This window comes from Heterodontus francisci, chromosome 6, assembly GCF_036365525.1.
Source record: "Heterodontus francisci isolate sHetFra1 chromosome 6, sHetFra1.hap1, whole genome shotgun sequence".
Lineage (NCBI taxonomy): Eukaryota > Metazoa > Chordata > Chondrichthyes > Heterodontiformes > Heterodontidae > Heterodontus > Heterodontus francisci.
Window position 1 is genome coordinate 19,980,681 of NC_090376.1, and position 26,389 is coordinate 20,007,069.

Consider the following 26,389-nt stretch of genomic DNA (forward strand, 5'->3'; position numbering starts at 1 on the left):
AGCCCTGAAGTTATGAAGTCATTTCTGATAAGCTGTCCCTCCCTGCAGCACTGAAGCTAGCTTGCTAGCAATACATGATTGATTAATTGTTCCATCTTAAATGTTCCCATGCAATTCTGTTCTTAAAAATTCTAAAATCTAAATTCTGTTCTCACAGTCCCCCCTTTGATTCTTCAAAACGTTTTTAAAAATCATTCCCTTGATCCCACCTAGGTGCCTTTAATGGTCTCTATTTGTCTAGAAACAGCCTTCAACACCCAGAGGGGTCGCACTCAATACGTTGCCTGCTTGTGCCATAAGAGGGGCCTGCGGGAACTCTGTAAAGGCATAAGTTTTGCAGGGGCTTCAACTATCTGCTTACAAAATAAAAGGTGGTGCACTTGTACAATTACAATTTCATTTGCAAAGCATAAGCAGTGTAATATTAAAGAAAGCACAATTTAAACATCACTATTACATAATCAATTAATTGTGCGAACATAATACAGTCGCAATTTCATTCTTAGAGTATACTGATCATTCACTAATTCATTTTAACAATATATGAATAGGTTATACATTTACCCTTTTATGGCATAACTAATTGTCCCTCCTTTTACACAGCAAGTTCGAACACTAATTGCTTTTTCGGGTAGCTGTCCAACCTGTGTTCATACATCCTCTTATATCGCCTAATTAATTTCTAAAGTTGCCAAATTAAGTAGGTCACATATAACACCATGATACCCAAAACCACTAGCAGGACATGGGAGATAATTCTAAACCAGGGGTGTATTTGCACGTCTGACCCCCAGTTCCATAAGTCCTCCTGCCAGGTAGAATCATTTATCTCGTCAATCTCATCTTGTTGCATCTTCGACTGTTGTTCCAAATTGTAGTACACTACAGCAATGACTTCTAGCTGCTGTCTCTCTTTACCCAAGCGTGTGGGCAATGGCTGAATAGTCAAATCCTCCTTAATACTTTCTGTCACAGTTATTGTTTCTGTCTTTTGCTTATGTATCTGTACCAACTCCATCTTCCCTACTCGGGTTGGTATTTGTGGGTTGAAGCAAAATGTACTGTTGCTCACCGGACAAGTCCGTTTATGTCCATACTGGTACTCCTTCGCTGTGGTGGTTAAGCAATATCTCCCCTTTCCCATATAGGCCACATGGGTTAGCTCTGACAATGCTTTCCTAGTCTCCATGGTGTAATTTACAGTGGTATTAAACCCACATTTTGATTCTGCCGTTTTATAATTAGGATGAGGACGTATGACCACCTGGTTTTCCAGGCTACACTCAGACAATGGACAATATTGTTCCAATTACCTCTTTTCCAATTTCCATAACATAGGGTAAAATATCATTGTATTCTATGTAATCTTTTCCCCTTATCACTCCTGTATTTTCTACTTTGTATAATTGCATCCCTAACTTATCTCTCAGAATTACAGGTATTCCCAACACTACTCCAATACTCATAGATCCTGTATTTACACATTCCTGATCTTTCCATACTTTAAGTTTTCTGATTTGGCACCTGGTAATTTTATCATTTGTGTGACTAGTTAAGTATTCCAACTGGGTGTCATTGATCCAAACTGGCACCTGTCTTGCATCAATTTGCCTCGAATTTTCTCGAATTTGTTCTAACATTCACAAACTGTATGTACTACAAACACTCTCATTACTTGAAATGTCACTGTTCACTAATATTATATGTTACTGGTTACTAAAATAATATTTCTAGATAGACAAATTGTCTCCCTTGCCTTTGCTCTGGTTTTCATCCTCCTTCGCTGCACATAGCGCCTGTATGAACGGCAAGCTAGTCTGCCCCATATTATGGCCAGTATTAACTGTATTTTACTATGGAGGCACCGGTATTGAATCCGGTAGCAACGTCATTAACTATCCCTCTCCTTGTCCTATAAAGTTGATTCTGACCTCGAAATCTGACGGCACCCATGGCATTGGCAGCCTGCTGCATTACAATCTTACTTAATACACTATACATATTTCTTGCCTGTTCCGTCCAATATCCCGGCATTTGCATCCCTGAGATATTGACCAGGACAGGCACAATCTCATGTTTAACATTATCATACAACGCTTCCCCTGGGCTCGATGTACCCACACACATCCATGTTCCTTTCAACTTTCCTTATCATCTGTTGCCCAATGGGAGGGGCACAAACAATTCCAAAGACACAGCTCTCAGTTACCCCTTCTCCTTTCTGTCTGGTCACGCAGTTAGCACGGTCATCTGTGGAGCACCGTACACACTTCCCATCCAACATGTTGTGCAATGCCCCGTAGTTCATATAGTCCATATTAATACTCCTTTCATTAATCCGTCGTGCATCCATTACTGGGTCTTTGTTCTTCAGGCCCCACAGCCACTGCAGTCTGGTTCTTTCCCATTCGCCACTAGTGGTTATATCTGTAATTTAAACACACTGCCCTGGTGGTCACCAGGTGTTAGTACTTGTCCATGTTGTGAGTATCCCCCGATGAGGGATACATGTCTACCTGTGGGGACCGAACATGTCCTGGGGAATCCAGGAGTTAATTTATATTCTTATCATCTCTACTCTTTCGAAATTATCTATATGGTCCCGTTGTGCTCGGGTTTCGTTCCCCACAATCCTTGCCCAGTTAGTAACCCATCTAATAATAATCCAAATGCCTATCAATACTACCATTATTCCCTTGATTATATTTTTTCAGTTGGGACCATGTATTTCTATCGGCTCTTCCCTTTACCATTACTTTGTCTCCCACAACAGGCACCTTTGTCTGTTCCTCTATCATGTTTCTATAGAACCTCCTGCCTCACCTTGTGCAGTTGTCTGCACAGCTCCTTCACGAATCTTTAACCCTTTCTCTTGCGGGTCCTATTTCCTCACTACCTGCTACGTCATACCTTGGCAGTCTCATCACCCTTCCTGTCACCATATTCATCAAGTCCTTTCCTACTTTAGCTACACCACTCTGTCCTTTTTGTTCCTTTTTCAAAATATCCTTTACTAGCTGACTAAGGGTTCTCACATTCTGGTCCACATTTTCCAAATCTATAGTATTGACAATTGAAGTTCCCGTATTAAGGACTGTAGCTGCGTTATTCACTAAACTATGTTTATGTCTCTTTCCCTTTATTATTCCCTCATTACCAAATTCCTGTCTCAGCAATTGTTACAGTAATACCTTGTACAACTCTCAGTTCTTCTCAGGGCACCAGCCAGGTAGCTGGATATCTGAGATATTCAATATTACCGGTACCAACTCAAGCTTTATGTTATCATATACAATTTTATTAGTTTTTATTATCGCAAGTCCATTTTCTGGTCCTGTAGTCAAGGCCGGGCAAGGGAGATCAGTCACTTGTGGCTGTTGGGTCGTAACCTTACTCGTTAGTAATTAAAATGTGGGGGTAATCGTGGTGATTGGAGCTTGTTGTCCGTTTGATAAATTTTGAATGCTGGTTTGATTGTTGGCTCCTTCCCTTGTACACCCCCCCAATGATTTTGACACAAAAGGTCCCTTGAGGGCCTTTGCCGTCAAAATCTGACACAGCTGGTGGATTAAATTGTCCACTAAAATAAAAGCAAAATACTGCAGATGCTGAAAATTGTCTCATTGATAAAGATGCTGTGATATTTGATGTCTGCAATTAAGGTCTTAAATTCTCAAAGCTGCTGGATCTCTTGCTGTGGCATCAATTCTCACATGGCCTGCCGTCACCTGCTTAAAAACAACCCACAAAGAATCTACTGTGGCTCTGCCTCTGAGCCCAATGGGTTAATTTGTCCAATTCTATCTGTCAATTTAGAAATTTAAAATTTAACAATGTCCAATATGTATAAATTTTACTCTCAGCAATGCAAAATTGTGTGGTGGATTAAATGGAAAAACAGCAGCTGCAGCGGGGAGGTTTTTTTCCAAGGGGCGGAGCAAAATCGTCTCAGCTGCGTCACTTTACAAAACCTTTTTCTTCTCTGATCGAAAAAAAACCACACTCCATTTTAATCTTTTTTTAAAAATCCTTTTGGTATTCTTAGGGTTGCTCTCCTTTGAAGTTGAAAATGCCACAAATGCTTCCGTTGCTTTCAAAATAACAAATCACATCTGCACACTTACACTGGTATTCCACTGTCATGCCACATATTCTGAACTCTCAGGTGATTTTATCAAAAGACCAAATATCAGCGGTGAAGAAAAGGGGGGGCGCTGGTGGTGTCTATCTGAGATCTTTGCTTACCTCCCCCTGCAGGGTCCTGATGTCTCTGGTTATGGCCAGACTTTGAAATGAAGCTCTCTTAAAAACTCATATCTCCAAGAGAAAACTATCAATTGCTAGTCTTATCTACACTTTCCTGACTTTCACTGGAAAATTCGAGGCTTCTTGGAAATTAGCTGTTTATTTCACTATTTGTTTATCCCCAGAATTCCTTTATTAGCGCTTGCATCAGCCAGATCTGATTGCCAATTCCCATTTATTATAATTCTATTTCATTTTGAGCCCTGGAGAACCTTTACAATTAATATTCATAATTCCTTAAAACAGAAATCAAACATTTCCATTTGATTCCGGACATTAGTGTATATTTGTTTTTTTTTCTTTTTTTTTTACCTTAGATGACATTTTAATTCCTTAAATAACTTGCCAAATTAAACTGGATTTTTGACATCTCAGATTATTCCAAATTCAAATAACAGTAAATTTCCCTTTGAATACTTTAAATAACTACTCATATCAATTAAATTTTGTTCATTGATTCCAATTTCTTATGCCCAGACTTGGTTGTACCTTTTGTACGTTAAAGACAGAAGTGCTTGCAACTATCTCTCCTTCTCAAGCACTTTGTCTCATTGATAAGGATGGTTGCAGCAGGGTTAATTTCTTGCTTGTCTCCAAGGGGGCGGAGCAAAGCATTCTCCACTGCGTCGCTTTACGTAACCCTTTTTTTTTAATGGAAAAGAACTAAACTCCTTTTTAAATGTTTTTTTTTTATCCTTAGGATTTTCAAACAACAAAATCTTTAGTAACATTATCAACTTCAAAGGAAACCACCTCCATCAGGAAAGACAGCATTTTAGATTAAACTCCAATTGTTTCCAAACTTTTTTTTTCATCTTTTATAAGAGGTTTCTAATCCAAGGATTATTTATTTTTTTTTAACAAAGATGACTCCAAATTCCAATTTACTGCAATCAATATTTAAAAATCAAAACTGCCAATGTTATATGAGTGAGTCCTCTGTCCGGAACTGAAGACTCCTCCAAAACATGACATAATAAACTTGAAAGTTCATTGTGGCAACAAATGAAATTTCCAGTTCTTCAACTTAACAGGTCAATTAACCTTAATAGTATTAATTCAATTCAGACTTATTAACTTATACTACTCATTAACTACACACAGAACAGAATAGCACGTGCTTATTTTAAAAGGTAAATTACGTCATTTTCTTGTTCATTCTTCAGGCGCCTTTCAAATGACTGTAATAAAACCAAAAACTAAAGAAAAAGTTATTTAACATTCTTAACACAAAATATTTAACACCAGCTTCTTAAACAAACTTTAAACAGACAGAATCTTTCCTATATCTCCTTTGTTTATCCTTCTCTCCCTTAAACCAATATCCAATTCCTGACATTTGCTACTTAAAACAGTCAGTAAAACATGTCTTTAATTTAAACTCCAAAAAAAATTGGAACAGATTTTGAACTGGAACTCCAATTAAAGCAGGAGTGGTAAACTTCAAATTGGATTTCTGCCAAACATCTTCAGACCTTCAAGGCTGAAGCTTATCTCTTACAAAATTGTTCCTTGCCTTTTCACAGTTGCAAAACCAGCTTTTAAAATCAAAATAAAATTTTAACTTAAAATATAATTCAATTTTATATCCCATTCCTGGGTGCACAACACTAAATCGAAATGAACACACCCAACAATCACTTTTCACACTCATTCAATTCCAAACAACTTCGAAAATTGATTTCTGTAATGGGTTACGAATTCAAAATACCAAATCTCTTTCAAAATTCCCTGTCCCGATGTCAAGGAACACACACAGGTTCAACTAATTCACAACCAAAACATGATTCAAGGTTCCCACAAAATATACACTTGTAAAAATAGAAAAAGTAACAGATTCATTCTCTCATCATTAAGGCCAGACAAAAAAGAGTTAACGACAGTCAGTTGTACAGAACACAAGCTGTACATCCCAGACATTCAATTCATTCGCGGAAGCTTCCAACATTCTCACAGTCGAATCAAAGACACAGTAACTTGTTTTTACTCTAAAACATACCTATCTTTAAAAACACGTATTGTACCGTGGCGCTTCTGCGTCTTTCTCGAGTGGGCAAACGGACGTGGGTCGCCTTTCTCCAGAGGACATGATTTACTTGTCCCCGGGGGCAACCCTTCTTCCTTACAAGCCGTCGAGCCCATACTTCCTTCTACTTTCTCAAACCCTAGTTCTTTTCTATGAATCAAGCAACATTAAAACAAAAGAAAACGAACAAGACACAAGAAAACAAATAGACACAAACAAAAGACGAACCACACACAAGGAGACAAACAGGCGCAGTTAATGTTGGGATCAACAGAATTTTTAGAGTCTTTTGGTTTCCCCCTTCACTAATCGGTATTCCTAATTTAAGGGCGTTTTCTTGCCAACTTGATAGGAGGGGTCTATCTTTTTCCTCCTGACAATATTGTCTCCATAATCCAATTAATTCTTTGGCCCTATTGCCTTTATTTTGTTTCCAGATTTTTTCTTGTTACTTCCAAGTCTTTTGTCCCCCCCCTAAGGGCCATTGGTCTCCTAATTTCTTATTTAAGGCTGCCGATAATTATCTGAAGTCTTTCCCTTTATCCGAATATCTATCACACAGAACTTGTAATGGACAGGATGGATCACTTGTATTATCTAAACAGTTTCCCATTATCACAAACTATTATCACAAACTATTATCACAAACTATTATCACAAACTATTCTTGAACTGCGTTGTTCGCCCCTACAGTCCAAGAGTTAAAATTACTTACAAATTATTATCTAAACAATTAAAATTACTTACAAATTATTATCTGAACCTTAAAATAAACCCTCAGTCATTCTAAAACAACCTGCTTAAGCCTTCAGTCGCGACCAACTTTAACTTTAACCTCAGTCCCATCAGCCGTAGTCTGAACTAACCGACTAACCCTGACATAAAACTTTAACCTCAGTTCCCCTCAGCCGTAGTCTAAACTAACCGACTAAACCTGACCTAAATAAAATTTTAACCTCAGTTCCCATCAGCCGTAGTCTAAACTAACCGACTAAACCTGACCTAAAATAAAACTTTAACCTCAGTTCCCATCAGCCGTAGTCTAAACTAACCGACAAAACCTGACCTAAAATAAAACTTTAACCTCAGTTCCCATCAGCCGTAGTCTAAACTAACCGACTAAACCTGACCTAAAATAAAACTTTAACCTCAGTTCCCATCAGCCGTAGTCTAAACTAACCGACTAAACCTGACCTAAAATAAAACTTTAACCTCAGTTCCCATCAGCCGTAGTCTAAACTAACCGACTAAACCTGACCTAAAATAAAACTTTAACCTCAGTTCCCATCAGCCGTAGTCTAAACTAACCGACTAAACCTGACCTAAAATAAAACTTTAACCTCAGTTCCCATCAGCCGTAGTCTAAACTAACCGACTAAACCTGACCTAAAATAAAACTTTAACCTCAGTTCCCATCAGCCGTAGTCTAAACTAACCGACCAAACCTGACCTAACGATATAACACCTCAGTCGTACCGACATCGACTGAACTTTGTCTTTCTAATCAGCCAGACTGATCGTTGATCTCGTCCAGACGATCTTACCTGACCATCAGCGAGTGATCAAACTTTTATCGGACTACGGGACAGAGGAAAACCGACATGGTCATATATCAAGTACTCACGTCGGGGGCCCATTTCCTCTCTCTCCGTCCAAGACCAGTCTGATTCTGATTTCGCTGATGATCGGCGGTCGTCTGTTGAGATCCCACTTCTGATACCAAAATGTAAATCTGAGTTCTTTTTGCCTTCAGTCTGGTTCAGTAAATATACCGAGTCGGATGTGTAGGTAAAATCAATTACTTTATTTGCGCATTTAGCCGGCTGACTTACTCTAATGCAATGACACTGACTCCACCCAGAGTCTGTCTGGTCCACTAGAGTACGTGAAGTTTTTGATACAGGTACTACTGTTTATACATTAAGATTCATGCTACACCTCCTTGTTTAACCAATCAGTGCAGTACAATTCGACTTCACCCACGTGGTGACATGCAGTACATCTATTACTGAGGTTACAATACACTCCATTCTCCATACATACTTGTTACTAATAAAATATTGTTTTGTACCAGCAAGATAAAAGAAAGCGGACAAGCAAGCTAATTAGAAAGAGCATAGGAATCATCAATAATCATTCTAGTCTCACTCCCTACATGGATCATGAGTCTGTCTCTACCTTGTGACAAGTAATTGCGGAGCATCCTGCTATCTCTATTAGGTTTACATTCCTGAGTGTTTCGTGCAGTCTGCAGCTACATCAAGTAGTGGCAGTTCACGAAGATAAGAGGGGCCTAGCACTCCTTATCACTCACACAGGGATGGACATCATTTGATTCACAGGAGTCCATTTGTTCCAAACCACAGGGAGTCACACAATCAGGCCATAAAGAACAGATGTCCTTGCAATTACCAGTGTCGGCTAGTCTTTACAGTCTCACACGCTCTGCCTTTACTTTTAACTATTTCATTGTGGTTTCTGCCACTTAAAATCAAAGATCAGCAAAGCTACTATTCCTAACTTGGCTATATTTCCCATTAAGCATAGTGCCATGCCTTTCTGCTCACTTCCACAATTGCAGCCTTGGTCCAAACATGGACAAAAGAGCTGAATTGCAGAGGTGAAGTGAGAGTGACTGTCCTTGACATCAAGGCAGCATTTGACAGAGTGTAACATCAAGGAAAATTGAAGTCAATGGGAATCGGGGGGAAACTCTCCACTGGCTGGAGTCATACCGAGCACAAAGGAAGATGGTTGCAATTGTTTGAGGCCAATCCCGTAAATTGCTGCAGGAGTTCCTCTAGGCAGTGTTCTAGGGCCAGCCATCTTCAGCTACTTCATCAATGACCTTCCCTCGATCATATGGTCAGAAGTGAGGATGTTCGCCAATGATTGTACATGTTCAGTTCTATTCACAATTCCTCAGATAATAAAGTAATCCATATCTGCATGCAGCAAAACCTGAACATTCAGGCATGGGCTGATAAATGGTAAATAGCATTCATGCCACACAAGCGCCAGGCAATGACCATCTCCAACAAGAGAGAATTTATCCATCTCCCCTGACATTCAATGCTATTACCATTGTCGATTCCTCTGTGATGAATATCCTGGGGTATTGACCAGAAACTTAACTGGACCAGCCACATAAATACTGTGGCTACAAATGCAGGTCAGAGCCTGGGAATTCGGAGCGGAGTAACTCACTTCCTGACTCCTCAAAGCCTTTCCATAACGTACAAGATACAAATCAGGAGTGTGGTGGAATACTCTCCACTTGCCCGGATGAGTAGAGCTCCAACAACACTCAAGAAGCTTGACACCATCCAGGAAAAAGCAGCCCGCTTGATCTGCACCCCATCCACCACATTAAATATTCACTCCCTCCACCACTGGCGCACAGTGGCAGCAGTGTGTACCATCTACGAGATGCACTGCAGCAACTTGCCAAGCCTCCTTCAATAGCACCTTCCAAATCTGTGACCTCTACCACCTAGAAGAACAAGGGCAGCAGGCTCATGGTAGCACCACCTACAAGTTCCCCTTCAAGTCACACACCATACTGACTTGGAAGTGTATCACCATTGCTTCACTGTCACTGGGTCAAAATCCTGGAACTCCCTACCTAACTGTACTGTGGGAGCACCTTCACCACATGGACTGCAGTGGTTCAAGGCTTAGCCAATAAATGCTGGCTTTGCCAGTGATGCCCACATCCCGTGAATGAATAATTTTAAAAAAATTTAAAATTCTTTGGCGCTATTCTAGAGAAGAGCAGGGTAATTGTCTCCAGTGCCCTGGCTAATAGTTATCACTCAACCAACATCGAAAATCAAATTAACTGAAGGCGGGGATAGATAGATTTTTGGTCTTGCAGGGAATCAAGGGATATGGGGAATGGGCATGAAAGTGGAATTGAAGCCCAAGATCAGCCATGATTGTATTGAATGGTGGAGCAGTCTCGATGTGCCATATGGTCTACTTCTGCTCCTATTTCTTGTGTTCTTGTATTATGACATTGCTGTTTGTTGGAGCTGAAAGTGTGCAAATTGGCTGCCACATTACACTTCAAAAATATTTCATTGGCTGTAGCATGTTTTGACATTTCGTGAGGTCATGAAAGGCATTATATAAATGTAAGTCATCCTTTTTTTCTAATTGCGGATATTAAACAATTAACCAATCAAAATATGTAGTTCAAGCAGGAAAGCCTTAAAGATTTTATTAGGAATGATACATGGTGATGCAAAGATAATGGATACCACATGTTACAGTTTAAAAAAATTCTTTCATGGGATGCGGGCGTCGCTGGCCAGGCCAGCATTTATTGCCCATCCCTAATTGCCCTTGAGAAGGTGGTGGTGAGCTGCCTTCTTGAACCGCTGCAGTCCATGTGGGGTAGGTACACCCACAGTGCTGTTAGGAAGGGAGTTCCAGGATTTTGACCCAGCGACAGTGAAGGAACGGCGATATAGTTCCAAGTCAGGATGGTGTGTGACTTGGAGGGGAACTTGCAGGTGGTGGTGTTCCCATGTATGTGCTGCCCTTGTCCTTCTAGTTGGTAGAGGTCGCGGGTTTGGAAGGTGCTGTCTTCGGAGCCTTGGTGCACTGCTGCAGTGCATCTTGTAGATGGTACACACTGCTCCCGCTGTGCGTCGGTGGTGGAGGGAGTGAATGTTTGTAGGTGGGGTGCCAATCAAGCGGGCTGCTTTGTCCTGGATGGTGTCGAGCTTCTTGACTGTTGTTGGAGCTGCACCCATCCAGGCAAGTGGAGAGTATTCCATCACACTCCTGACCTGTGCCTTGTAGATGGTGGACAGGATTTGGGGAGTCAGGAGGTGAGTTACTCATCTCAGGATTCCTAGTCTCTGACCTGCTCTTCAAGCCACGGTATTTACATGGCTACTCCAGTTCAGTTTCTGGTCAATGGTAGCCACTAGGATGTTGATAGTGGGGGATTCAGCGATGGTAATGCCGTTGAATGTCAAGGGGAGATGGTTAGATTCTCTCTTGTTGGAGATGGTCATTGCCTGGCACTTGTGTGGCGCGAATGTTACTTGCCACGTATCAGCCCAAGCCTGGATATTGTCCAGGTCTTGCTGCATTTCTACACGGACTGCTTCAGTATCTGAGGAGTCACGAATGGTGCTGAACATTGTGCAATCATCAGCGAACATCTCCACTTCTGACCTTATGATTGAAGGAAGGTCATTGATGAAGCAGCTGAAGATGGTTGGGCCTAGGACACTACCCTGAGGACCTCCTGCAGTGATGTCCTGGAGTTCAGATGATTGACCTCCAACAACCACAACCATCTTCCTTTGTGCTAGGTATGACTCCAGCCAGCGGAGGGTTTTCCCCGATTCCCATTGACCTCAGTTTTGCTAGGGCTCCTTGATGCCATACTCGGTCAAATGCTGCCTTGATGTCAAGGGCAGTCACTCTCACCTCACCTCTTGAGTTCAGCTCTTTTGCCCATGTTTGAACCAAGGCTGTAATGAGGTCAGGAGCTGAGTGGCCCTGGCGGAACCCAAACTGAGCGTCACTGAGCAGGTTGTTGCTAAGCAAGTGCCGCTTGATGGCACTGCTGATGACACCTTCCATCACTTTACTGATGATAGAGAGTAGGCAAACGGGGCGGTAGTTGGCCGGGTTGGATTTGTCCTGCTTTTTGTACACAGGACATACCTGGGCAATTTTCCACATTGCAGGGTAGATGCCAGTGTTGTAGCTGTACTGGAACAGCTTGGCTAGGGACGCGGCAAATTCTGGAGCACAGGTCTTCAGTACTGTTGCCGGAATATTGTCAGGGCCCATAGCTTTTGCAGTATCCAGTGCCTTCAGTCGTTTCTTGGTATCACGTGGAGTGAATCGAATTGGCTGAAGTCTGGCATCTGTGATGCTGGGAACTTCAGGAGGAGGCCGAGATGGATCATCAACTCGGCACTTCTGGCTGAAGATTGTTGCAAATGCTTCAGCCTTATCTTTTGTACTGATGTGCTGGGCTCCCCCATCATTGAGGATGCGAATATTTGTGGAGTCACCTCCTCCAGTTAGTTGTTTAATTGTTCACCACCATTCTCGGCTCGATGTGGCTGGACTGCAGAGCTTAGATCTGATCCGTTGGTTATGGAATCGCTTGGCTCTGTCTATCGCATGCTGCTTACGCAGTTTGGCATGCAAGTAGTCCTGGGTTGTAGCTTCACCAGGTTGACACCTCATTTTGAGGTATGCCTGGTGCTGCTCCTGGCATGCCCTCCTTCACTCTTCATTGAACCAGGGTTGGTCTCCTGGCTTGATGGTAATGGTAGAGTGGGGAATATGCCGGGCCATGAGGTTACAGATTGTGGTTGAGTACAATTCTGCTGCTGCTGATGGCTCACAGCGCCTCATGGATGCCCAATTTTGCATTGCTAGATCTGTTCGAAATCTATCCCATTCAGCACGGTGATAGTGCCACACAACACGATGGACGGTATCCTCAATGTGAAGGCGGGACTTCGTCTCCACAAGGACTGTGCGGTGGTCACTCCTACCAATACTGTCATGGACAGATGCATCTGCGGCAGGCAGATTGGTGAGGACGAGGTCGAGTATGTTCTTCCCTCGTGTTGGCTCCCCCACCACCTGCCGCAGACCCAGTCTAGCAGCCATGTCCTTTAGGACTCGGCCAGCTCGGTCAGTAGTGGTGCTACCAAGCCACACTTGGTGATGGACGTTGAAGTCCCCCACCCAGAGTACATTTTGTGCCCTTGCCACCCTCAGTGCTTCCTCCAAGTGGTGTTCAACATGGAGGAGTACTGAGTCATCAGCTGAGGGAGGACAGTAGGTGGTAATCAGTAGAAGGTTACCTTGCCCATGTTTGACCTGATGCCATGAGACTTCATGGGGTCCAGAGTCAATGTTGAGGACTCCCAGGGCAACTCCCTCCCAACTGTATATCGCTGTGCCACCACCTCTGCTGGGCCTGTCCTGCCGGTGGGACAGGACGTACCCGGGGATGGTGATGGCAGTGCCTGGGACATTGTCTGTAAGGTATGATTCCGTGAGTATGACTATGTCAGGCTGTTGCTTGACTAGTCTGTGAGACAGCTCTCCTAACTTTGGCACAAGCCCCCAGATGTTAGTAAGGAGGACTTTGCAGGGTCGACAGGGCTGGGTTTGCTGTTGTCGTTTCCGGTGCCTAGGCCGATGCCGGGTGGTCCGTCCGGTTTCATTCCTTTTTATAGACTTTGTAGCGGTTAGGTCCAACTGAGTGGCTTGCTAGGCCATTTCAGAGGGCATGTAAGAGTTAACCACATTGCTGTGGGTCTGGAGTTGCTTGGCTCAAGGCCCAGGGCAGACAACCTTTGATCTCCCTCACTTCTTTACAATGGTCTCAACTCAGCATGACGTTGTGTTCTCCAAGACCTTCATTCTTGGCTTAACCTTCAGTATTACGAGCTCCACATACCAAAAACTCAGTTTTTCATGGGGTCAGAAGATAAAAGGCTCCGCAATTTTGGTCTCAGGACAAAACAAGCTACCTTATCTATTTATATGTACACAAGAGAATAAACATGAGTGGATTCAAACTATCCAAGACCATTTTATGCATCAACAGTTACAGCCTTACAGATTGGTTGACATTCTACAGCTATCAAGAGAAGCAATAGCCTTTTACCCAAAAAATCCAGTCTTTGGGTGCAAAAGTCGCTGCTTAGTGCCCATTTTTTGCCACTGATTTTATGCCAGCGCTGCCATTTTGGAACTTAATGCTCTAGCTAATGCCCTCTTTTAACCTTGTACAGCTGAACATGCGTTCAGCAGCAGAAAGGACCCTCCCATCAGTGCTATTTAAAGGAATCATCAACTACTTTCAGGTCAGTTGTTAGTTAATTTCCAGTGGCTATCATTGCAATTGTAGAAGTGTTTGATGGTTTCCAGCGTTGTTTAAAGTTGATGAAGTCTACGGGGAGTGGTGTGTCATGTGGTGTAGGATTTTGTCCTGACTTCATGAATTCCACACAAACCTCTTGCTCCAGACATGTGCACAGTTGTTTGCAATGCCCTTGACCAATAGCATGACAGGGGAGATGAGCAGAGATGATGCAGAGCAAGTCAAGTTTTTGGAAGAGGGAGGAGGAGGAGGAGGAGGAGATGGGTTCTCGTCAGGAGGCCATATCCACCCAGAGTGCTCAGGGAGCAATTCTCCTACTTCAACCTCAGCAAGGTACAGCGTGTCAGACATTTCCACTTCAGTAAGGAGGTCCTGCCTGAAATCTGGCTTCTGTTGCAGCCACAACTGCAGCCTCAGGATTCCCCATGATCAAGGCTGCCGTTGACTGTAGCCATGTCACTTTGTGGGTACCGTATGTCAACTCTGAGATGTACCATAACCGGAAGGGATTCCAATCCCTCAACATCCAGCTAGTGTGCGACCTTATGCAGTGTATTATACATGGCAATGCCCAATACTCTGCCTTCACTGTAAGAGGGTGTAGAAGGGTGGGTTAGTAAATTTGCGGATGACACTAAGGTCGGTGGAGTTGTGGATAGTGCCGAAGGATGTTGTAGGGTACAGAGGGACATAGATAGGCTGCAGAGCTGGGCTGAGAGATGGCAAATGGAGTTTAATGCGGAAAAGTGCGAGGTGATTCACTTTGGAAGGAGTAACAGGAATGCAGAGTACTGGGCTAATGGGAAGATTCTTGGTAGTGTAGATGAACAGAGAGATCTTGGTGTCCAGGTACATAAATCCCTGAAAGTTGCTACCCAGGTTAATAGGTCTGTTCAGAAGGCATATGGTGTGTTAGCTTTTATTAGTAGGGGGATCGAGTTTCGGAGCCACGAGGTCATGCTGCAGCTGTACAAAACTCTGGTGAGACCGCACCTGGAGTATTGCGTGCAGTTCTGGTCACCGCATTATAGGAAGGATGTGGAAGCTTTGGAAAGGGTGCAGAGGAGATTTACTAGGATGTTGCCTGGTATGGAGGGAAGGTCTTATGAGGAAAGGCTGAGGGACTTGAGGTTGTTTTCGTTGGAGAGAAGGAGGAGGAGAGGTGACTTAATAGAGACATATAAGATAATCAGAGGGTTAGATAGGGTGGATAGTGAGAGTCTTTTTCCTCGGATGGTGATGGCAAACACGAGGGGACATAGCTTTAAGTTGAGGGGTGATAGATATAGGACAGATGTTAGAGGTAGTTTCTTTACTCAGAGAGTAGTAGGGGCGTGGAATGCCCTGCCTGTAGCAGTAGTAGACTCGCCAACTTTAAGGGCATTTAAGTGGTCATTGGATAGACATATGGATGAAAATGGAATAGTGTAGGTCAGATGGTTTCACAGGTCGGCGCAACATCGAGGGCCGAAGGGCCTGTACTGCGCTGTAATGTTCTAATTCTAATTCTAATTCACTCTGTGGCAGTCTACTGTACCATCTGCATTTGAACCACCATGACAAACCAGAGGGTGACTACTGAACATGAAAGGCTATCAGTGGTTCATGACTCCGGTGCACATGTGGGCATGCATATAATGAAATCCATGGAGATTGTTGGTAGATGAGTGCTGGAGTGCATTGAGCAGTGTGTGAGGCTGGTGGTGCAGCTGGTGGAACACGGCATTTGAAGATGCATTCACTGACCTTGACCACTCGTGTCAGGTCATTGAACTTCTTGCGGCAGTGCTTCCAGATCCCTGGGGCTAGACTCCTATCATTGGCCGCCATAGCTATCTGGTCCCACTGCCTTGAGAGTTTGTCTAACGGGCCATGTATAGTGACACATTCAACTGCATCCGGATGTGTGTATCATGCCAACACCCTCACTCTGCCTTCTCAAGCCTACTTGAGCACATCATTCCTCACACCAACTTACCTTGCAGGTGCACTCTCTGTCTCTGTACTTCTTCACATTTCCATCTATCCATCGACCGCTGACACTAACACCAATACCCTCAACAAATGTTCTCCATCCATCCATTATTCTCACTCAGAGGTCTCTTCTTTCTCTTCTTGCAGGAGAAGGGAGCACAGAGCACAAGGGAGAAGCAGAGAGCTGGAAATGGCCCTCCAGCCATCTTGATACTCACAAATCCACGGGAAGAGGCTGGACATCTGCGGAGTCTCTGCGCGCTTGGTTATCAGGAATGGGGAGATGGGGGCTTCCCGACTACCTGGTGACAAAATTAAATATCAGACAGCCACATAACAGACAACACTCACTTATGTTGTCTTGATATCAGAAGCTGCTGAAACACGATCATGTGCATCATGAGCATGTAAAATATTCTTACCTTAAACAGTTATAATTCATGTCTTCAATCTCCCAAAGGAGTTACTCCAGGAAGACCACAATGACAATTCCTCAAAGGAGGTCACCCCCTCTCATGCAGACCATGCAGCAGCTTTGATATTCACACTTCGGTGGTTCCAGCAAGGAAAATAATTGGGTTTTCACCCAGTGACTCACACCACAAGTGAGCAAGAGCAGATGGTGGAGACAGGGACTGCATTGGAACATCTGTGTCGGTGGCTGCAGGACCCTCCAAGCACTGCAAATGCAGAACCTCAGGAGCCATCAATGAAGAGAAAATTCTGGAGCAGCAGCAAAGAATGTGCGATGTACTGGTAGACCTTCCAGCCGTACTGTACATGTTTAGAGAAGTTGGAGGAGTCCATCTCAAGCATGAGTGGCATGATGTTGCAAGACCTTTGTGATGATGACTTTGTCCATGAAAAGAGTGACCACCTCCATGAACCATCAAATGTGGCCTGTAGGCCCTCACAAATAGCTTGCACTATGAATGTCATCTTAAATAAGATTCATGATGCCTTAGCCTTGGTCTTTCGTCGCCCCACTGTTCTATAACAAAGTGCTCTCCAACTGATTGTTAGCAGAGAAGTATGGGTGGGCCCTAAGAGGGATGATGGTGAAAGGGGACATGGAAGTGGGGACTCAGCTCAAAGTGCTTCCACTCACAGTCAGTGCCCCACATGCTGTCTCTTGACCAGATGCACGGTGCAGGTGGTCTTTGGCAGGGCCTTCACGGACTTTAAAATCCAGAGGACATCTACAAAGAGCATCTCAGCAGTCAGAGCAGGGATCTGAGCAGCCTGCCTCTACCTCTGCTGAATCCACAGGGGTTTTATTTTTTATTTATTTTGTTTAGAGATACAGCACTGAAACAGGCCCTTCGGCCCACCGAGTCTGTGCCGAACAACAACCACCCATTTATACTAACCCTACAGTAATCCCATATTCCTGACCACCTACCTACACTAGGGGCAATTTACAATGGCCAATTTACCTATCAACCTGCAAGTCTTTGGCTGTGGGAGGAAACCAGAGCACGCGGCGAAAACCCACGCGGTCACAGGGAGAACTTGCAAACTCTGCACAGGCAGTACCCAGAATCGAACTCGGGTCGCTGGAGCTGTAAGGCTGTGGTGCTAATCACTGCGCCACTGTGCCGCCCCATGGGTTGAACTACATGGAACTGCAAGGAAGAGTAAGAATAAAGTTTTATAGCAACTTAGGTTGCACGCATGGGTGTGTTGCACAATGTTAGCATGTCAAGTTTCTGTTTAATTTTTGAGTCACATAAATATTATTTATTTCCGTCACTTTCCCAATGTTCCCATTTTGGTTACTGTCTGGAAAATGGTCTTTTCACTCGATGAAAGTTAAGACAAGAATTGGAAACGAACAATGGAAGGCTGTGAAAGGGATGCTTGTTGTTTGCAGGACTCCTTTGCGTTGAGGGAAGTGGGCTAGGAGGAAGTGGCTTTTGCATGTGGCTGTCAGATGGGTGGACTGGTGGAACCTAAATGAACCTTGCAATAAGGAGGGCATCGTGTGAATCCTGGGCAGCAATGTGCGTCGCTGCTGGTGCCTTGCTGCATCACGTTCTGCCTCCTCCTCCTTCAGATTGTCTGAAGAGGTTCAAGCTCTACGCCTTATTCATCCTGCAGGTCCAAACCTTGCTTCTGTGCAATCTAATGAAGAGCACGGCACACCAGGAACATTCTGGAGACCCTGGCTGGTACATATTAAAGGACATCTACATATCTGTCCAGACAGCTGAAGTACATCTTCAGCATGCTGATGGCTAGCTCAATGACACATCTGGTTGCCATATGGGTTACATTGTATCATTGGTTGGGTTCCTCATGGTGGTCATCAGCCATACTCAGAGTGGGTATCCCTTGATTTTGAGTAACTAACTGGTAAGCCTGCTTCAAGGGATGAGGAGATCAGGGAGGGTGGACTACCCCAGGATGAAAGCATCGTGGCAGTTTCCTGAGAATCTTGCGCACACCTGCATAAACATCTTTTGTGGTTTCACACCAGCTGCACATTGAAGGAGTGGAAGCCCTTGCAGTTGATGAATGCTCCTGTGTCATCTGGGGGTCTATTAATCGCCACAAACTTGTAGTCAGTGACATTCTGCACCTTTGGGAAGCCAGCTAGAGCCGCAAACCAGAGCACCCGCTCATTCTGACTGGCATCATCAGTGCCAAAGTTGACATAATTGTCTGTACTGGCAAACAAGCCATCAGTCACCTGTCTTATGCATTTGTGGGTCACCAACTGCGATATCCTGCAAATGTCACTGACAGAGCCCTGGAAGGAGTTAGAGCAAAGAAGTTGAGGGTGGTGATGACTTTGCCAGCCACGGGTAAAGCATGGCCACCAAGTGCACTTGACAGCAGGTCCGGTTCCAGCAGGTTGCAAATGTCTGCCACCACCCGACAGGAGACTCTAAGCCTCTTGCATCTATGCTGGTATGGGGGTTCTGATTCTGCTGCTCCTGCTGGTGCTGTTGCTGGTCATCTTGGTCCTCATCTGAGGTTCAAAGTAAAACAGCACATGTGACACCCATGCCGATCTGATAGATCAGAGCTCCAAAGAGGAGTTCAGACATTCAAATCTCTAAAGTTGTGAAAGTCACCTCTCAGCACAAATACTGTGAATAAAGTCTTTCACAGATGCAGGCAAGAAAGCAGCTGTGAGGTTTCAGTACAGATTGACGTATTCCACTGTCATGTTTTAAGCCCCCTCAATTGCCACTCTGTTCTCATCTTGCTTTCACTGCAAGTTCCAGGAGACCTGGGAAACTGGTGGACTCGCAATTAAATTCCAAAAGCCATGTTAATGTCACTCTAACTGAACAATTAACATATTGAAATTGACAACCTGCCTCTCTCGAGAGGGTTACTTGCACGCAGCCTAACTCACTGCAGTTAAATGCAGAAGTCGGTGAGTTGGGACCAGCTTCCCAACATACTGTCAATTTCCGCATTTTTAATTCTCTACCTGCTCCAAACCCAGTGAAAATTCAGCCCAAATAATCCGTGCTAACCTTCAGTAGATAGCGAATCAGTGTTAACCTTCTGTAAAAACTTAAAGAATCAGTGCTTTCGACTCCACGTTCTTCTCCATCCCGAAGGCAGTCTACTTTCACCTCTGTAACACCACCGAGCTCCACCCCTGCCTCACCCAAATACTTCATCCATGCCTTTGTCCCCTCCAGACTCAACTATTCCAATGTTCCCCTGGCCAGTCTCCCAGCCTCCACCCTCTTTAAACTTCAGCTGATCCAAAACTGAGCTGCCTTTATCCTATCCCAAACCAAGAGCAACTCACCCGTAACCCATGTCCTCATTGACCGACATTAGCTTCTGGTTCTGAAACGCCACCAATTTTAAATTCTCATACGTATGTTTAAATCCCTTCATGGCCTAGCCCCTCCCGATCTCTAATCTCCTCCAGCAGACTCTGACCTCTTGTGCATCTCCCCTCCCTTCATCCACCATTGGCCTCAACTACATGAGATCAGACAAAATAAATCCTTTACTTTTCCCTTTGCTGACTTAGACAGCTGGCTGTGTACTGGAAGTTGTAGTCATTGCATTCATGTATCTAAAAACCTTCTCCTGTGTACATTTTCAAATTATCGAAAACAAGAATAGAACAAATAAAACTCTTCCCGTTTTAATTATTTTGCTTGTCCATCATTCTTTATGTTACAATTTCAGGCCAGACTTTTATGCCCCACTTTCCCACACTAGGAACGGGTTAAGAGGCAGGAGGGCTGCCATGCCTGTTGGCTACCTGCCCCGCCGCTAGTTTACCAGCAGTGGGGAGGTGGCAGGCGACCCGCCCGCTGGCCAATTGAGGCCCTTAAGTGGCCAATTAATTACCACTTAGGGCCTTGTACCATCACCGCTGGTATTTTACCAGTGGCGGATGGGCACTGGCACCTGAAGAGGCTGCCTAGTAATACATGGTGGCCTCCTTGCAGGCTGTGAGGGTGGGGGGTGGGGGGGGGTCATCCTGATCGGTTTCTCTGTGCCTCATGGAGGGCCGCCCCAACAGCATGGGCCGCCCTCGCTGAAACAACCCCACATGCCCTACACCCATGACCCACCCCAGCCATCGCCAAGGCCTAGCCGATTGTCCCTCCTCATCGGGGCCACCTCTTTATCTTCAAATTCTGGCCTCAGTACTGTTTGCGATTTCACACAAATAGCAACTCATGCCATTTGAAAGATCTAGCCTTATTTCTTTAATAATTCAAATATCTCCTTCAACTGCAACACTCGGTATCATCATGGTAAAGTTTGAGTCATGTGTTGACAATCTTTCAAGAGTAGGCTGAGGGGTGATCTAATTGAGGTCTTTAAAATTATGAAGGGGGTTAATAGGGAAGATGTGTTCACTATTGGCAAATCCAAAACTAAGGGCCAAAAGTATATATGGTTGGCATCCTTCCATCTATGAAAGATGATGGACACGCAGCAAACAATCCATTTAAGTGGGGTGTCTTCCCTTGGTGCACCTTTGTTGATGGCTGTGAAGGCCAATCCTTGAGAGGTAAGTTCTGTCACAATTGCCGCACGTGAAGCTGCCAAGTGATGCTGTGAGTTGTTTTTGATGTTGGCGCCTGTTGCCAAGCTGCTGTAGCAACTGGTCATCGTGGTAGTGCAGACCAGTCCACAGGATATGTTGCCATTTCCCTCTTTCGCCAGCTCATGCCTCCCAGGAGTGATAGTCGACATTTAGGGCCTTCATGTCACGCTTGTAAGCATCCTTGAAGCGGAGCTTTGGGCACCCTACTAGTCGTCTGGTCCCGGCTACCTCAGGCAGCACCTTCCAAACCTGCGCCCTCTAGCACCTAGAAGGACAAGGACAGCGGTCGCATGAGAACACCACCACCTGCAAGTTCCCCTCCAAGCCACAAACCATTCTGACTTGGAATTATTTCGATGTTCCTTCACTGTCGCTGGGTCAAAATCCTGGAACTCCCTTCCTAACAGCACTGTGGGTGCAACTACCCCACATGAACTGCAGCGGTTTAAGAAGGCAGCTCACCACCACCTTCTCAAGGGCAATTAGGGATGGGCAATAAACGCTGGCCCAGCCAGTGATGCCCACATCCCATGAATGAATAAAAAATAACCATACGGAAGGTTCTTGAGTATGCAACAGTCTTCCATCCTGCAGATGTGTCCGATCTACCAAAGCTGTCTCTATTTGATTACTGCCAAGACATTTGGGAACTCTGCCTTTGAGAGGACTGCCACATTGTGATTTTGTTCCGCCAGGATATACCCATAATTCGCTGCAGACGGCGAAGATGGAAATTATTGAGCTTCTTTTTCCGGTAGCTGTAAGTTGCCCATGTCTCACAGCCATACAGCAAGGTGCTGAGAACACAGGCCTTAAAACCATCAACTTGGTCCTAAGGGTCAGCTTGGTGTTATCCCATGCGCGTTTCACGAGTCGGCCAAAAGTGGTAGCTGCTTTCCCTATGTGCATCAAGGGACAGATTGTCAGTCACACTGGACCCAAGGTAACAGAATTTGCGAACCACTTCCAGTGAGGTGTTATTTAGTCTGATCAGGGGGGCGGGGGGGTGGGGGAGCAGGGGGATGCAACACCTTGTCCCATGACCACGGTTTTCTTGATGCTTACAGTCAAGGAGAACAAGTTATAGGCACAAGAGAGACAATCCACGAGTGGAGTTTCCGTGTGAGTAACTAGCACAGTGTAGAGGAGTTCTCTGATCAGGATGCGTTTTTTTTTTTCTTCGCTTTCAGCCTTGATAGATTATAGAGCTTGCTGTCTGACAGTCACTAATAACTCTAAAATGGAATTCAGGAGAAAATTCTTTGCCCAGAAAGTGGTTAGAATATGGAAGGAGTAGTTGAGGTGGATCATAGATGCATTTAAGGGGAAGCTAAATAAATATGAGGGAGAAAGGAATAGAAGGATATGCTGATAGTTAAATGAAGTAGAGGATGGGCAGCTCATATGGAACATAGGGCAGGATTTTCTCCTGGGATTTAGGATTTTCCCATGGGCTTTACATCGGGACCAAATGGGGGCCCAAGCCAGCACTTGCTGGGATTCGGACTGGGGAAGCTATTTTCCTGGAGGTTGTCTCTTAATTGGCTGCCTCTGAGCTCACCATCCCATAAAGGACGGTGGATGGGCTCCCAATGCTGCCAGCCCAATCAGGGGGGCCACCAGCTCTGGAGTCTCAGCAGCCGCAATGGGAGAGGTGGGCGGCGCTGAGGCAGGCAGGAGACCTGAGGAGCTGCCTCAAAATGGAGGCGCCCTCAGAGGAATGAATGTGAATGTTTTTGTTTAAGAGGGACCAAGCAGGCAGGCCCCTCCGATTGGAGGGGAGACCCCTCCGGCAGCAGCATTTGGGCTGCGGGTGCTGCCTTTGCTGCCAGTGACCACTTCTTTGGGGGATGAAGCCTCCAGCTTCGATGGCTCTGAGGATTGCCACAGGGAAGCCGCCTCCATTAAGCTGCCGGCCACTCCACAGGGAGGGAGAGCTATTTCACTGATGGAAAAATGCTGGCGAGAGCTCTAAATGGCCCCTAATTGGGTCCTTAAATAAATCACATGCTATCCCCCCCCGCCCCCCGTCTTCAAGCCTGCCACCCCGGGGCCAAGAAAATTCTGCCTATAACACTGGCATAGCCCTGTTGGGCAAATGGCCTGTTTCTGTGCTAGGGATTCTAGCTGGTGTGGAAAGTAAACAAAATGACCATGCTGCCGTAGATATCTTGTTTCAAAATTTCACTTAAGCCAAGTTGCTGGGACAAAGAAGATGGGTGCTTTACCCTACCTATCAGACATGGGAATATTTAACTCTGACAGGCATGTGGCGATCTGTTACATTCGTATTTTTTTTTTTAAATGGCCTCAATTGTTAAGGTGCAAAAATGCAATCTATACTAACATTGTACAATCAGATTATATGGGCAAAATAAGTAGAGGGTTATTTATTTCTTGCACTTGGCAATTTAAAAATATACAGATGAAAGGTTTTTGTAGAAATGTGAATATGTTGTCTAAAACTTCCAATAAATATTTATTTATTCTTTGAGGAAAAGAAAGTTCTTGAATTTATATAGCACCTTTTATGACTTCAGAGCGGTCTACAGCCATTTAAGTCCTTTTACTGATCTTGTATCCGATTTTGTAGAATGATAAAAGTCATGTAACAAAATAATTTAATTTCTAAGCCTAACAAACATGAAAATGCACTGCCAAAATGTTAGAAAAGACTGAACGTGGATTTTGCACTTTTATACTAAGCTGCGCAGGTCAGAAAGATGCAAATCTGTTTGATTCCTGTTTCGAGTTAATGTATCTCACTTACAGCAACAGGGAAAGAATTACAATCGCTTCAGCGTTCTCAGCATCAATTACCCCAGCACGAAATACCTCAGCATGAATTCCTCCAACAGGAATTACCCCACAGCATGGAATACCCCAGCATAAATTAACCCAACGAGAGTTACTCTGCAGCATGAATTATTCCCTTCAGGGTACAGATGGAGATAACTGAAAGCAAAATTACCGAAGAAAGTGAAGATAACTAGTATTTTCTGCTAATTCACTATTTTATGAGTTAAGCGCAAAATAAAATAAAATCTACTGACCACCACCAGCTGCAAAACAAGCAGATCTCGATCCCCATCATTTCCAGTACCTTTTGTGATTTATCATCACTTGGGATTTCTATGAGGGTTCCCCCGATCTATCGCTGTAATTTCGACAGAAGATCGATGAAACCCAATCCCCAGAGAAATTACATAAACCATTAAAACATGCTGGTTACCTAATTTCTCTGGAAGCATTCAGCGGAAATTTCAGTTGGAGATTGGGAGACTCGCCTTGGAAACTCTCCCTTTATATTAGCAGAAATACTACATCAAATATTGAGAAAAAGACACACGGTTATGGAACATCAGAAATACAGTACCTGGTGAGCTCACAGGATGAACAGAGAGAGCAGTCAGCACTCCAGTTAGATTATGAAGCTGAAATTGCACAGTAGTTTTAAAATAAGCAAATTAATATTTAACTCAACTCTAAACTGCAAGGTTTCATTGTCAGCAGATATTCCCCTGTCTATTAGCAATGTAAGAGTTTAAAGTGCACTGTTGGCTGAATTCTGTCCCATTCAACCGAAAATGGGAGAATTGGTGTCAGTCATCCATTAAAGATTGTAAGTGGTCGCCCCAAAGTGGTTACTTGAGTATTTTGTGAGGAATTCCATAGTTTCACAGATTTGTTTTGTCTAATTCATAAAAACAAGAACAAATGCTTGGAAGCCTAAATAGATTTTTAATTGAAAGGTTACTGCTGACGATCAAATATGAGCCAAGAAGTTATTGTTAGTGATATTAGCAGCGGAATATTTAATGCATCACCTCACATTCTACTCACTGCAACTTTAATACAAGCTGTTTATTTTAGATTACCACCTGGGCTAAAATAACAAAGTAAAGAATGTCATACAAATGTATTGAGCATTTCTCCACTCAAAATGAGCAATGGTTACAATAACAGGAGGAGGTCATTCAGCCCCATCCAACCTGTTCCATCACTCAATTAGATCACGGCGGATCTATGCCTCAACTCTATTTACCTGCTTAGCTCCATATCTTTTGATCCCATTACCTAACAAAATTCTGTCCAACTGAGTTTTGCAAACCAATTGTCCTATGGAATAGTAGCATAGTGGTTATGTTACTGGACTAGTAATCCAAAGACATAAGGGGGAAAGTTTAGAATCATAGAATGGTTACAGCACAGAAGGAGAATATTTAGCCCATGGTGTACATGTCAGCTCTCTGAGAACAATTCAGTTTGTCACACTCCCCTGTCTTTTCCCCATAGCCCTGCAAATCATTTCTTTTCAAATAATTATCCAATTCCCTTTTGAAAGTCACTAGGTAGGACAAACAGCTCCCTGGATGATGAAAGAGATTGAGAGTAGGATGAAGCAGAAAAACGGTGCGTATGACAGATGTCAAATTGATAATGCAATTGAGAACTGGTCTGAATGTAGAAGGTTCAGAAGGGAAGTCAAAAAAGAAATAAGAGAAGCAAAGAGAGAGTATGAGAAGAGACTGTCAGCTAACATAAAGGGAATCCAAAAGTCTTATACAGGCATATAGGAGAGTGGGTAAAAGGAGGAGTAGCATTTGTTAAAGTGCCACATAACAGACTTGTCAGCAAAGTTAAAGCCCAAGGAATAAAAGGGACAATGACAGCATGGATACCAGTTGGCTGAGTGACAGTGGAATTTCGCCGGAGTCAATATTAGGTCCACTGCTTTTCCTGATCTATAGTAATGGCCTAGACTTGGGTGTGCAGAGCAGAATTTCAAAATTTACAGATGACACAGACTCGGAAGTATTGTGCACTGTGAGAAAATAGAAATAGACTACGAGGACATAGACAAGCTTGTGGGATGGGTGGATACATGGCAGATGAAATTTAATGTAGAGAAGTGCGAAGTGATAGTTTGGTAGGAAGGATGAGGAGAGGCATATAAAATAAAGAGTACAATTCTACAGGGGTGCAGGAGTAGAGGGACCCAGGGTATACGTGCATCAATCTTTGAAGATGGCAGGGCTGGTTGAGAAAGCATTAATAAGCCATACAGGACCCTGGACTTCATAAATAGAGGCATAGAGTACAAAGTAAGGAAATTATGGAGAACCCTGCAAAAGCACTGGTTTGGCCTCAAATGGAGTATTGT

The 26,389-nt window shown here is 44.0% G+C and overlaps 1 protein-coding gene across 4 annotated transcripts in view; it reads right to left on the reverse strand.

Annotated features, from left to right (window-relative positions):
* Nucleotides 1–24,704, reverse strand: part of LOC137371167 (regucalcin-like) — a 45,109-nt gene extending 20,405 nt beyond the window's left edge. The window contains exon 1 of one of the 4 annotated variants that reach the window (XM_068033236.1): nt 24,602–24,704. The gene's annotated coding sequence lies outside the window, so the exon portion shown is untranslated. Of the gene's footprint in view, nt 1–7,078; nt 7,181–8,163; nt 8,220–24,601 lie in introns of those variants that run through there. The other 3 variants (XM_068033238.1, XM_068033237.1, XM_068033240.1) reach the window with 3 other exon arrangements.
* Between the last annotated feature and the right edge of the window lie 1,685 nt (nt 24,705–26,389).